Here is a 13,406-nt window from a genome sequence, read left to right on the forward strand (position 1 = left end):
AGATGTTGATTTGTTTTATTTAATGAGTTTAAGTCTTCCGCATTATTTTCTGTTGATATATGTTAAAATGATAAGGGTTAGATTGGTTGGTTCGCTCACATAGGAGGGAAATTGTGGGTGCCAGTCGCGGCCCCGGTTTTGGGTCGTGACACTAAATTACCCAAAACACCCTTCACTTAAATTGGTCTTTTTGTGAAGTCAAAATGCCAAAGTGCGATTTTACTGGATCTGAGAAGTGGCTCCGCATCGCGAGGTCAATTCCCATTTTATTTTTTGAAAAACTCAGTTGAGTCAGTAGGGTTCGTGTTGGCTGCGCGTCGCGCAGCATCCCCTTGAATCTTGGCTCACACAGACTGCTTCGGCATCGTGCCCACCCATGTTGTAGTCCTCCTCAAGGACCCATCGGGTGGTCCTTGAGGCGTCATTATTGGACGTTTAGACCCTATATATGACACTATACCTAAAAAATGTTTTTTACAAGATTTATACTTCATTTGACCCACCATATCCTTCACCAAACATAGCAAAATCAACTAGTTAAATATAGCTAGTTTTCGGACATCATGGACGTTCCTTGACGTCAATATTCTAGAGACTCATATGAAGAAATAAATTTAAAACACTATTTTTAATTATAAAATAATGTTTATAAACCATTTAGGAAGTTTTAGAGTCGAGGCGTCAAGAAACGTCCATGGCGTTCGGTAACTAGCGAAATTCAACTAGTTGATGTCCCTATATTTGGTGAAGCATTGGGAGGGTTAAATAAAGTCTAAAACTAGTAAAAAGACCTAAAAAGGTAAAATACAGTATAGAGGGTCTATACATATGGTAAAGACTCCCCAAAACCACCCAAAGGGTCCTTGAGGAGGACCCTAACATGGGCAAGCAGGCTGCCAAAGCAGCCTGAGCGCAACCAAGATTGTGAGGGTTGCTGCACCACGTGCAGCCAACACGTGGTAGGCAAAAAAATTTTTTGCAATGCATTCACTCCATGAGTCTTTCTACCTCAAACCGGAATTCAAAAATAAAATGTGAAATTAGCCACGTGACGCGCAGCCAATTCATAGATTCGTTGAAATCGTATTATAAGCATTTTGACTTTACAAAAAGATCCAATTAAGTGAGGGGTCCTTTGGGTAATTTAGGGTATGACTATATATATCCAACGGGTCAGTTTTAATTCATTTTTCACTCACCTAAACCAAATTCCCAAAACAAAACCCAAAAGCTCTCATCTCTATCTACTTTCTCTCTCCCAAAATCCTTCACTAAAAAAGCAAGAAAGCTTGAAGAAGAAGACCAATTTCTCTAGGATTCACTTTAATTTCGTGGATTAATATTCATTAAGGTATGGGTTCTTCACTCTTGAGATTCCTTTCCCCAAAAGGTCCTTTCAAAGTTGATTTCTAAATCACCCAATTCCAAGGGTTTTCAAATTCTAATGGGTTTTCATCTAAACATTAAATTGATGATTGGTTATAATTAATTGTGATTGCCTATGAATAATTAAGTATTTATTGTTGAGTGACTGATGATAATTATGGGAAATTCGTATGGATCATGTACCTTTCCCTAATTTCCCCATATATAGGATCTTGCTTATGAAATAATGGGAATTGGAGAATGTATTGATTGATAGACTTGTTTTATGTATACTAATTCATTCATGGACTGTCTAGGGTAATGTATTGTTGGGATTGGACCTTTTTCTTGAAGAATTCATGATGAACCATTTTCCCCTAACCCTAGGTTATGAATTTAAGTTAATTGGGATATTGATGATGCTATTGACCTCGTTATTGTATTAATTATTACTGGGTGATGTTATTACACCCATTGTTGGGTTGAATTTGATGGTTGATGGAAAAAAACTTGGATGATGTCTTGTGAAGGAGAGGGTGTAAGTCTTGTGATCTAAATTCTTTACTTCAATTATGATAACTTGTGTTTAGTGTTGAAGTTATATTGAAGTATACCTTATGATGAGATTGATGGGGGTTGGTATGATGTTGAATTGGAATGTCTTGAATTATGAATTGTGAGTTGTTGGCGCTAAGATGTTATGACATAGGGCGATGATGAATTTGCCTATATGCTTTTTCACAATATGATTATGTAAATGTTTTAACCTCACATGTGTGAATTGTAATGGAAGGACAATATTCATGCAATTTCTATTGAGCTATGATGATGAATATATAAGGGGTAGACCCTATGAACTAAACTAAGCTGTGATTATTAATGAGAGACATTTGAAAAGGGATTGTAGCTTAGCACCGAGTGAACTAGAAGTGAGGAGTGTCCCTTCACACATAGGGAAGGTAGGATCACTAATATACTCATGAGATTGGAGACTATAATGCATGTAGCATACAGAGGGTCCCAACTACATCTCCTAGTTCTTGAACTATGTTTCCCTCATAGTATACTAGCTAGTGGATCCACATAGATGCTATGTTCATGTTTTGGTACTACCTTGGCAAGTAGTCGTCCTTCTTTCAGTGTAGGGTAAAATGACACCGGATTCCACAGTAGCTCATGTGGTCTATGTTGGTTAAGTCAAGATGTTCATAAAGTGAACTCTAACTAGGATGACCTAAGTGGTTTGTCTTGGTCTAGGTAGGGGTATGGGACTCTACCTATACATTGCAGTAGTTAGCCTTGAGGAAGTCTTAGAAGCCCCTTTTTATATGCTTATATGCTTATAAATGTAAATGATATATATATTTTGATCTTACATGTTGATGACACTATGTGATGTTGGTTTCGCTTATGAACATATGGTTCGTCTATATTGCTAAAGTATGATGATGGATACTCTTATTGATATGTTATGTGAGGTTGGACATTTTTTTTAGTTCGTATTGGGTTTACTTGATTGAGTGAGGTTATGGGGCCTTACTTAGTCATTGCACAACGACACCTGTTACTTCTACGGGGTGCTCCGCGGATGTGACAAACTTGGTATCAGAGCATGAAGTTGAATATCTTTAGGATTGATGTCTCACTAAACCATGTCTATGTAGATTCATATTCATAATTGTGAAGCACGCCACACTTATGAATGTGAGACTATGTGATGCTTAGGAAATTCTCATCTTCTTGTAATCCCATGTTGTGCCTCTAGAGTCTAATTTATGTATGCTTTCACCTAAGACTTTTATTGTGGTTACAGGTTTTGAATACTCGAAGATCAGCGGCACGAAGGTTTGACGAAGGGATTGCGAATGCGGGGGCTTAAGACAATCAAGATCCTCCGCAAGACAATCAATTCTCTCCACTTGAAGAAGTGTCTATGGGTGATCAAGTTCCGGTTGTTCCTCCACTGATGACCTATGGAGAGATAAGTGCAACCTTTCTCACTTTAACCCAAGCCATGACTTCTCAAGTCCAAGCCATGACAGCCCAAGTGAATAGGGAGTTTGGACCTCGAGTGCCTCAACATGCTAACACTATGGCCTCACGTTTGAGAGACTTTACGAGGATGAATCCAACTATGTTCTTCGGGTCGAAGTCAGATGAGAAACCACATGAATTTCTCGATAAAGTCTATAAGACTCTTTATGTTATGGGTGTGACCTCAATTGAGAAGGCCGAGTTGGTGGCCTATTAACTCAAAGATATGGCCCAAACTTGGTATGTGCATGGAGGGATAATAAAGCACTAAGGGGTGGTCCGGTGACTTGGGAGATCTTTATGAGGGCCTTCATTGATAGGTTCTTTCCAAGAGAGATGAGGGAAGCTAAGGTGGAAGAATTCATCAACCTTCGTCAATAAGGTATGAGTGTACTTTACTACTCTTTGAATTTTACTAAATTTTCCAAGTATGCTCCATCCTTGGTTTCAAACTCAAGGGATGAGATGAGTCATTTTCTTACGGGGGTGTCCGATGACTTGATGGAAGAATGTCGTTCGTCTATGCTTCATGATAATATGAATATCTCTTTTCTCATGGTTCATGCTCAACAAGTGGAAGAAACTAGGTTAAGGAGGAAGAATAGGGAGGCCAAGAAGGCAAGGTCTTATGAAAGTGGTTTTCCAAAGGTAGGCTTCATATTCAAGACAAGCCTCGATTCAAGAAGAGGTTTTCTAATCAAGTTCCTTCCAAATTTGCCAAGGCTCATGATGATAGGGTGTCTAACCCTAAGTCTCAAAAGAGAAGAGGTACTCATTCTCCAAGAAAGAAGCTAACTTGTGGAAAGTGTGGCAAGAAGCATTATGGTGATTGCCTTGTTGGGACGGACAATTTCTTTGGATATGGCAAGAGTGGACACAACGTTAAAAATTTCCCAAATGAGAAGGGGCAAGACAAAGGAAGTGGTCAAGCTCAAGCTAGTGGTTCTAATACGGATGCTCCAAAGAATAATATGTTTTATGCTCTCTGCTCTAGGGATGAACAAAAGAGTCTCCTGATGTGATGACCGGTATGTTACAAGTCTTCTCTATTGATGTGTATGCTTTACTAAACCCGGGTGATACATTATCTTTTGTTACTCACTTTATAGCTAGTAGGTTTGATATTTTGCCCAATGTCCTAATTGAATCATTTATGGTAACTACCCCAGTAGGTGATTAAGTTGTTGCAAAGAGGCTATATAGAAATTGTACTATAATGTTCCCCCCAAAGAGTTACTAATGTTGAATTAGTAGAACTTGATATGGTTGATTTTGATGTCATTTTGGGAATGGATTGGTTGCATGATTGTCTTGCTTTCATTGATTGTAGAACAAGAATAGTCAAGTTCAATTTTCCTAATGAACTCGTCTTAGAGTGGATGGGGGGAAATTCTATTCCTAGGTGTGGTATCATTTATTGTCTAAAAGCTTGTAAAATGATCTCTAAAGGGTGTTTATACCACATTGAGAGAGTCAAAGATTTAGACTACAAAGTTCCTCCTTTGAGTCGGTCCCCGTAGTGAGGGAATTTTCGGAGGTCTTCCCTAATGATCTTTCAAGAGTCCCTCCTGAATGGGAAATTGATTTCGGTATTTACTTGCTATTGGATACCAACCCCATTTCAGTTCCTCCTTATCGGATGGCTCCGTCAGAATTGAAAGAATTGAAGGCTCAACTCAAAGACTTACTAGATAAAGGCTTCATTAGACCTAGTATTTCTCCATGGGGTGCTCCGGTATTGTTTGTGAAAAAGAAGGATGGTTCCCTTAGAATGTGCATTGATTATCGCCAACTCATTAAAATCACTATTAAGAACAAGTATCATCTCCCACGGATTGACGACTTGTTTGATCAACTCGAAGGGGCAAGCTACTTTTCTAAGACTGACTTGAGGTCGGGGTATGACCAACTTAGGGTGAGAGGTGAGGATATACCAAAAAGGAATTTCGGACTAGATATGTCCACTATGAGATTTAGTAATGTTCTTTGGTCTCACTAATGCCCTGACCGCGTTTATGTACCTCATGAATAGGGTGTTTCGAGGTTACCTAGATTCATTTTTCATTGTCTTCATTGACGACATCTTGGTATATTTAAAAAATATGGGTGAACACATGGAACATTTGAGAGTTGTGTTGCAATTGCTTAAGGAAAACCAATTATTTTCCAAGTATAGCAAATGCGAGTTTTGGTTGAGGTCAGTGGCGTTTCTTAGTCATATCATCTCTAGTGAGGGATTTGAGGTTGATCCAAGGAAAACCGAGGCGGTCAAGAACTGGCCTAAACCATTGACTCCAATCAACATTAGAAGCTTCTTGGGTCTAGCAGGATATTATAGGAGGTTTGTGGATTGTTTTGCGTCCATTAAATCTCCCTTGACTACCTTGACCCAAAAGAGTGTGAAATTTGAGTGGTCGGAGGCATATGAAAGAATCTTCCAAATCTTCAAAGAGTGGCTTACCTCTGCTCCGGTATTGACTCTACCAGAGGGTACCAAGGGCTTCGTTGTATATTGTGATGCATCCCGAGTGGTCTTACGATGTGTCCTTATGCAACATGGGAAAGTAGTAGCTTATGCTTCTAGACAACTTAAGGTGCATGAGAAGAATTATCCAACTCATGATCTTGATTTAGCGATCGTGGTATTCGCCTTGAAAATATGGAGACATTATTTGTATGGTTTCGATGTTGATGTGTATACTGACCCATTAGTCTTTAATATGTGTTTACTCAAAAAGAGTTGAATCTACGACAAAGAAGGTCGTTGGAATTGTTGAAATATTACGACATGAGTGTTTTTCACTATTGCGGCAAGGCCAATGTGGTTGCGGATGCTCTAAGTCGTGTGACCTAGTGAAAAATGTTCATAGGTTGGCTCGTTTGGGTGTTTAGATTTGAAGATTCCCCAAATGGTGGTTTTATGGTCCATCATAACACCAAATCGTCTTTGGTGGTTGAGGTGAAGTCTAAGCAACACCTTCATCAATCATTGATGGAGTTGAAGGGATCAGTTTTTAGTAAACTTATTGAGTCATTCTCCTTATGGGAATATAGTGTCTTGAGGTATCAAGGAAGGTTGTGTGTGCCCAATGTGGATGACTTGAGAAACCGGATTCTTGAGGAAGCTCATGGTTCCCGCTATTCCATCCCTCCGGCTTTTACGAAGATGTATCATGACCTTAGAGAAGTGTTTTGGTGGGAAGGCTTAAAAGGGGACATAGCGAAATTTGTTGAAAAACGTTCAAATTTCCAATAAGTGAAAGTCGAGCACCAAAAGCCAAGTGGTTTACTTCAAGAAATATAAGCCACTTGGAAGTTGGAATACATTAATATGGACTTCGTGATGGGATTTCTTCGAAAACAAAAGCAACATGATTCTATATGGGATATTGTGGTTAGGTTGACCAAATCCGCTTATTTTATACACGTCAAATCCACTTAATCGGTGAAAGATTAAGCAAGAATCTTCATAGAGGATGTCGCCGTGGTATTTCGTTATCCATCATATCGGATAGGGGTGAACAACTAACTTCTAGGTTTTGGAGGTCGTTACAAAAAGGGTTGGGTACCAAGGTGAAACTAAGCACCGCTTTTCATCCCCAAACGGATGGTCAAGCGGAGCGCACTATTCAAACCCTTGAGTATATTCTTAGATCTTGCATAATTGATTTCAAAGTAAATTGGTATAAACATTTGTTTTTTGTTGAGTTTTTGTATAATAGTTACCATTCATCTATATATATGGCTCCTTACGAAGCCTTGTATGGTAGGAGATCTAGATCTCCAATTGGATGGTTTGAAGTGGGAGAGTCTTCACTCTTGGGTCCCAAATTGATTTATAAGACTTTGGAGAAAGTTCATATGATAAGAAACCGGTTGAAAATAGCCTATAGCCGGCAAAAGTCTTATGCCGACCATCGGAGAAATGATTTAGAATTTGAAGAGGGTGATAAAGTGTATCTAAAAATTTCACCCATAAAGGAAGTGGTGATGTAACACTCCGTAGCTAAACAGACAAAAAAATCAGTTTTTCAGAAAATCTGCAGGTGCAACAGACGAAACCATCGACGTACCGTAGCCTGACCCACGGTCCGTCCTGCACAACCGTCGATGGGATCAGAGACTCCCAAAAACTCAGCCGGGAAAATATTGGATAAGTCTTGATCGACTGATGGAACTACAGTCCGTAGTTCGTGATCGTCAATCGAGATCCTCATTCACCCGCTCTCTGACAAGAGCTACGGATGACCAGCACGGACTGTAGGTGGACCGATGGTCCGTAGGTCTGACCGTAGGTGGAGATTTTGCAGACAATTAAGGGGAAATGTAGTTGGGTCAACATCAAATGGTCATAACTCTTAGTACAAGATGAATTAGCTATCACATGACCTACCCAATTATAGATAATTTAATTATCTTTCCATATCGATCGACCTTGCTAAAATCAGACCTCCGAGTAAAACGTTATGCCCATTTTAGTAAAGGCCTGTCAAACAGGCCTAGTCGATGGACCCAACAACGGGGCGTCGGTCAGACGACGGACCGTCAGTCCTCGCCGTTGTTTGGTCCGACAGAAACTTTTCCAAGGGTCTTTTTGACCTTTCCTACTTCGTTTAAACCTTAAGATACGTCATTTTGACCCTAAATCATCATATTTTAGTCGGATTAAACCTAGAAATATAACTAAAACATATTAAGTCAAATAATTAAATCAAAACTTTAGAAAATTAGAACAAGAGAGGACAAAAAGCTCAAGAACCCTAGTTCAAGAATGCAACAAGTTCCAGCAGTTCCAGCCCCGAAACTTCATTACTTTTCCGTGGATTTCATCACCAGGTATGTGGGATTTCACTAGTGGTTCCTTTCACCCTTTGGGTCTCTAGTTTTTAGTCAGATTCTTGATTCCCATATCATGATTAGATCTAGGTTTTCTAGAACTTCAAGAGAACTTCATGAAATTATTTGTTATATGTTCCAAATCAGATTATCATCTTATTATTAAGTTTATTGCATGAATTTCAGAACCCTAGCTATGTATTTCTTTAGTTCTTGAATTACACATGCTAGGTCAGATATTTCAGATATCCACGCCTTAGTTATAAATGCATAATTACCATATCAATTATTGTATTCTCAGTTTGCATGTTCAGTTTTGAGCTATCCAATATTTACAGAAACTCAAACATAATCAGTTAATTTACAGAATTCATTGGGAGTAGCATAATACCAAATTGAACTAGGGTGTAGCGGTACCCAATAGTCACAATACTACTAGCCAAGTAGGTTGTAAGTCCCCTCTATCGTCAATCAGCTTAGTGACCATGCTAGCATGTCTTTATACCTTTAACATGGTATATTGGATCCTCTCAATGGGGCGTATACATCGGACTCCACATTTAGATCATGTGGTTTTATTATTGGTTATTAGTAGCTCCCACAGATCAGTCAGACTCTCTGCATTGACCATTTATCAGTATATTCAGTATTAAGTTTTAGCATGTTATAAATCGGTCATTGCATCGAGTTAGCTCAGAATTCAGTTTATCATGTCAGATTATTATACTTGCTTTTATGCTTGTCCAGTGATGTTTTATTTCAGCTTTACTCTATCCTACATGATCAGTACCTTTCAAGTAATGACGCATACCTGCGCTACATCTTCTCGTAATGTAGGTTCAGGTTCTTAGCATACAGATCACGCATAGATCGATTTCTGATCTCCAGTTCAGTAGATTCAGTGGTGAGTCCTCATTCTCCGAGGACAACAGTTATGAGTTTCATTTTAGTCTTTAGTCATTTAGTTTTAGTTTTTTCTAGATTTAGCTGGGACTTGTCCCCGTATTTCTAGTCCAGTTTAGAGGCTTATTTCAGACATAGTTAAATTCAGCTTAGTATTGAATTAATATTTCCTTTGTAAAACTCATTGTTTTCAAATATCTCAGTTATAGAATATGGGTATTTTCCAAATTTTCAGATTTAATTATGATTTAGCTTCTGCATCAGCTTATTATCTTTAGTATGCTCATGATCATGCCAGCAAGATTAGCTTGGGATCATTTGTGGTCCTAAGTTCCGCGTTCGCATCTCGGGGATAGCTCGGGGCGTGACAGGTGAGATTTGGCAAGAAAGAAAAGTTGAGTCCTCGTTATGGGAACCCTATGAAATTTTGCAAAGGCTTGGAAAGGTTGCATACGAGTTGAAATTACCTAGTGAGTTATCTTCGGTTCATCCGGTTTTCCATGTTTCCATGCTTAGGAAGTGCATTGTTGATCCCGAGTTCATACTTCCTATTGAGGGTCTAGGTGTGGAATAAAACCTCTCCTACGAGGAGGTTCCGGTTGAAATTCATGATAGACAAGTCAAGAGGTTGAGGAACAAGGAGGTGGCTTTTGTAAAGGTGTTATGGAAGAATCACCTAGTTGAGGGAGCAACATGGTAGGCCGAGGCCGACATGAAGTCCCGTTATCCTCATTTCTTTGCTAATTAAGGTCATTTGTTCCTATTAATAATAAAAATAATGAATAAATTGAATTTTGCTTGTTTTGCAATGATGTGCATATTTTGAAAAAAGTTGTGTCAAAATGAGTTTTCATGAAAGAAGTTTTTGTGTTAATTTGCACTTATATGAAATATATGATTTTACCTTCTTGAGATTTTTTTGGTCCTTTGATGCTGTCTTGATAAGAATAGCATAGTAACTCTTTGATTTCATTTTGAGCCTATGATTGGCGTTGAGAAGGTTTTTCCTCAATAAGTGTTATGAAAGTTGAGCTCTTATGCGAAATGACTTATGATTTAAATTGCTATGTGTAATCCCATATTTATGTGTTGAATGGAGTTGTGAAGTACTCCTATGAAATGTGATTCATGATGATTATATGCATGTTATTGGTTGTGCTGCTAGTATAGAGTATATTCTTTCCCTACAAAAGATTCTAGTGTCATTCGGGACGAATGTTCCTAAGGGTGGGATAATGCAACACTCTGGAAGTCCATGACCTAAGCTAGATTCTCATAAGATGAAATAAACTTTAAAACACTGTTTTAAGCCTGAAATAATGCTTATAAACTATTTAGGAAGTTTTAGAGTCAAGACATCAAGAAACGTCCATGACGTCCAAAAACTAGCAAAATTGAACTAGTTGACGTCCCTATGTTTGGTGAAGGATTGGGAGATTCGAATGAAGTCTAAAACTAGTAAAAAGACTTCAAATAGGTAAAATATACTATATAAGACCTAAACATCCGGTAAAGACTCCCCAAGGACCACCCGAAGGGTCCTTGAGGAGGACCCTAACATGGGCAAGCAGGCTGCCAAAGCAGCCTGCGCGCAACCAAGATTGTGGGGGCTGCTGCACGACGCGCAGCCAACAAGTGGTAGGCAAAAAAATTTTTTGCAATGCATTCACTCCATGAGTCTTTCTACCTCAAACCGGAATTCAAAAATAAAATGTGAAATTAGCCACGTGACGCGCAGCCAATTCATAGATTCGTTGAAATCGTATTATAAGCATTTTGACTTTACAAAAAGATCCAATTAAGTGAGGGGTCCTTTGGGTAATTTAGGGTATGACTATATATATCCAACGGGTCAGTTTTAATTCATTTTTCACTCACCTAAACCAAATTCCCAAAACAAAATCCAAAAGCTCTCATCTCTATCTACTTTCTCTCTCCCAAAATCCTCCACTAAAAAAGCAAGAAAGCTTGAAGAAGAAGACCAATTTCTCTAGGATTTCACTTTAATTTCATGGATTAATATTCATTAAGGTATGGGTTCTTCACTCTTGAGATTCCTTTCCCCAAGAGGTCCTTTCAAAGTTGATTTCTAAATCACCCAATTCCAAGGGTTTTCAAATTCTAATGGGTTTTCATCTAAACATTAAATTGATGATTGGTTATAATTAATTGTGATTGCCTATGAATAATTAAGTAATTATTGTTGAGTGACTGATGATAATTATGGGAAATTCGTGTGGATCATGTACCTTTCCCTAATTTCCCCATATATTGGATCTTGCTTATGAAATAATGGGAATTGGAGAATGTATTGATTGATAGACTTGTTTTATCTATACTAATTCATTCATGGACTGTCTAGGGTAATGTATTATTGGGATTGGACCTTTTTCTTGAAGAATTCATGATGAATCATTTTTCCCTAGCCCTAGGTTATGAATTAAGTTAATTGAGATAGTGATGATGCTATTGACCTTGTTATTATATTAATTACTATTGGATGATTTTATTACACCCATTGTTCGGTTGAATTATATGGTTGATGGTAAAACCTTGGGTGATGGCTTGTGAAGGAGATAGGGTAAGTCTTGTGATCTAAATTCTTTACTTCAATTATGATTACTTGTGTTTAGTGATGAAGTTATATTGAAGTATACCTTATGATGAGATTGATTGGGGTTGGTATGATGTTGAATGGGATTGTCTTGAATTATGACTTGTGAGTTTTTGGCTCTAAGATTAAATGACATAAGGGTTGTGATGAATTTTCCTATTTTCCTTATCATAATGTGATTATGTAAATGTGATAACCTCACATGTGTGAATTGTAACGAAAGGACAATACTCATGCAATTTCTATTGAGCTATGATGATGACTATATAAAGGGTAGACCCTATTACCTAAACTAAGTTATGCTTATTAATGAAAGACATTTCAAAAGGGACTCTATCTTAGCACCAAGTGAACTAAAAGTGAGGAGTGTCTCTTCCCACATAGTGAAGGTAAGATCACTAATGTACTCATGAGATTGGAGACTATAATGCATGTAGCATAAGAGGGTCCCAACAACATATCCTAGTTCTTGAACTATGTTTTCCCCATAGGAATACTAGCTAGTGGATCCACATAGATGTTATTTTTGATACTACATTAGCAAGTATTCATCCATCTGTCGGTGTAGGGTTCCATGACACCGGATTCTACATTAGCTCATGTGGTCTATGTTGGTTAAGGAAAGATGTTCCCAAAAGGTAAAATAAAGTAATAAAGTGAACTCTAACTAGGATGACCTAACGGGTTTCGGCTTGGACTAGGTAGGGGTGTGGGACTCTACCTATAAATTGCCCTAGTTAGCCTTGAGGGAAGCCTTAGAAGGATGTTCTTATATGCTTATATGCTTATAAATGTAAATGAGTTACATATATTGATCTTGCATGTTGATGACACTATGTGATGTTGGTTTCACTTATGAACATATTGTTTGTCTATATTGCTAAAGTATGATGATGGTTACCCTTAATGATATAGTATGTGAAGTTGGGCATTTCTTATAGTTCTTATTGCGTTTACTTGATTGAGTGAGGTTATGGGGCCTTACTTAGTCATTGCACTAGTGGATTTAATGGCTGAGTATGAGTGATGGTCTTGCTTTACATGCTTATTGATATTATAAGTTGATGATAGAGTTGTCTTTATTATGTGCTCAATTATGTTGATATAAATGTTGACTTGACTAGACTTGGTATTGTTAATCTTGTGATGTACATGGTCTTGACGTAATGAATATGTGCTATTGAATTATATTGGTTCTTAAATGTGCATAGGGCTTTTCAAAGTAAATTAGCATGCTTTAATGAAATGTCCCTTATTAGCATGATTTCTATGTCGTGTGTGCATATGTGTCCATACTTAGTACAAGTGATGTGCTAACTCCATTTCTACATTTTTTCCCAAACATTTTAGGTTCCGGTCGTTGAAGGATTCGTGACGAATTTTGAAGGAAGGCTTGGAATCATTCTCCAAGTGTGGGTATGTCCTCAAGTCCGTGGATGATGCCTTTTTATTACTCTAGCTATGGTTCTTTGTTATAGTCTAAAGACAATCTTTTCATTCATGATGTTTCAAGATATTGTTGTAAGCCCTAAGTGGCATTTCTACATCGTGTAAGGTCTTACGCCCATGTTGATTTGACTCCGTTTAGATTGTTTAATATGAGACATCCCTTTTTAGACTGTGTTATATATATATATATATATATATATATATA

This window comes from Solanum pennellii, chromosome 1, assembly GCF_001406875.1.
Source record: "Solanum pennellii chromosome 1, SPENNV200".
Classification (NCBI taxonomy): Eukaryota; Viridiplantae; Streptophyta; class Magnoliopsida; order Solanales; family Solanaceae; genus Solanum; species Solanum pennellii.